The 1,626-nt window shown below is 42.1% G+C and overlaps 1 protein-coding gene across 3 annotated transcripts in view; it reads left to right on the top strand.

Annotated features, from left to right (window-relative positions):
* The window catches only part of robo4 (roundabout, axon guidance receptor, homolog 4 (Drosophila)), a 36,436-nt gene extending 35,805 nt beyond the window's left edge, over positions 1–631 (top strand). For all 3 annotated transcript variants that reach the window (XM_074671501.1, XM_074671502.1, XM_074671503.1), the window contains exon 19: positions 1–631. This exon is cut by the window's left edge and continues 937 nt beyond it. The gene's annotated coding sequence lies outside the window, so the exon portion shown is untranslated.
* The last annotated feature ends 995 nt before the right edge of the window (positions 632–1,626 follow it).

Consider the following 1,626-nt stretch of genomic DNA (forward strand, 5'->3'; position numbering starts at 1 on the left):
TCAAAAGAACAGGTGTGTTTTATTTTTTGAAAAAAATCTTTGTGGACTGATAGAGTCCCTGATGACATGTATTTTTTCCTCTTTTTCCTGAGTTAAACCTCCATAATACACGCTGAAAGGATCCTTGAACTCTGCCTTCCTTTGCACTGACATACATGTGCTCTGTGCAGGTCTGCTTAACCCTCATGTTATGTTTGTTTCATGTCACACATCTTTGTGTTCCCATTAAAACTCATTATGAAAACTAAAATAATACAAATATTACAGCTCTTTGTGTTAGAATGTCTGTTATCAAGTTTAGTTCTTGTGATGCTTGTGAGCTATTGGAGCATGGCAAGATGGACATTCAGGATTTCAGACAACAAACCACCATGCAGCTCCATTTGGATCACCCTGGCTGCCCACTTACATGTCATTACTGATGGGGTGATGGGCACAGAGAAGCTGATGGACACAGAGAAGCTGATGGACACAGAGAAGCTGATGGACACAGAGAAGCTGATGGACACAGAGAAGCTGATGGACACAGCAAACACATAATCTCAGGCACATGTCCTACATTTTGATAATGATGAAATAAGCTCTTTTTCCAGCTAGTTGTCCTTGAATAACTGCTGTTACCTGTTGTGGGAGCCTCAATAAACCTGCCTTTGGTTTCATGTATCCTTTCAAGCTTTAGACTTTCTCAGCCTACCTCATTTCCGTTGAAATGCAAACCACAACTGTTAAAGATGGGTTTCTAACAACAGCTTAAAGTCACAATGAGGTCTTAAAACTTTTTGTAAGGTTTTTTAAAAAATCCTAAAAAGGTACTGCATTAACCTCAGGATTCCAGCATTTACCCTGTATTGGTACCCCTTAAAAAAGAAGTGTAGAAGCTTCAGGTCTCAGCCTGACCATGAGTCGGTCAACACATGTAAAGGTCAGCGCCGGGATCTGTGGCAGGAGTTCACTCTGGACTGTCCTGACAGAAAGAGCAGCCTACTCAGGATGGGTTTCACACTTTTGCTTTTTGGCTGTACACAATATCCAATACACACTGAGTTGGTCTTCAACACAACTGTCTGCTACTGGCCAGAATAATGGACATGTGGGTGCCAACAGACACATTTCCTTTCTAGGTGTGTAGTATAGTATATGAGTTTGTGTGTGTGTGTGTGTGTGTGTGTGTGTGTGTGTGTGTGTGTGTGTGTGTGTGTGTGTGTGTGTATGTGTGTGTGTGTGTGTGTGTGTGTATGTGTGTGTGTGTGTGTGTGTGTGTGTGTGTGTGTGTGTGTGTGTGTGTGTGTGTGTGTGTGGGGCAGACGCATACGCTAAGGTCAGGGCGATGAGCCCAGCCACAGCTGAGGGAAGTCCTGCACGTCCAACCAGCAGGATGGCCTTGACTACTTACTACTCCTTATGAGAGGAGCATTAATGAGTCCTGAGAAACATGCATGATATTTCAGTAAGGCTAATAAAATATGAAATACAATATGCAAACAATTCATTATGGTCACACAAAAACATGCAATACACAAGCTAAATTTCTAAAACTCCAACAGAGCAGAAGAAAGCTAAACAAGAAAGTGATACAGCCCAGGCTAAAGGCTAACACAGGAGCTAATCTGTTTGTGCTAATGTTGA

The sequence above is a fragment of the Halichoeres trimaculatus genome, unplaced genomic scaffold (assembly GCF_033239565.1).
Source record: "Halichoeres trimaculatus isolate MK-OKI-2021-1 unplaced genomic scaffold, fHalTri1.1 fHalTri1_scaffold_6, whole genome shotgun sequence".
In the NCBI taxonomy this organism is placed as follows: Eukaryota; Metazoa; Chordata; class Actinopteri; order Labriformes; family Labridae; genus Halichoeres; species Halichoeres trimaculatus.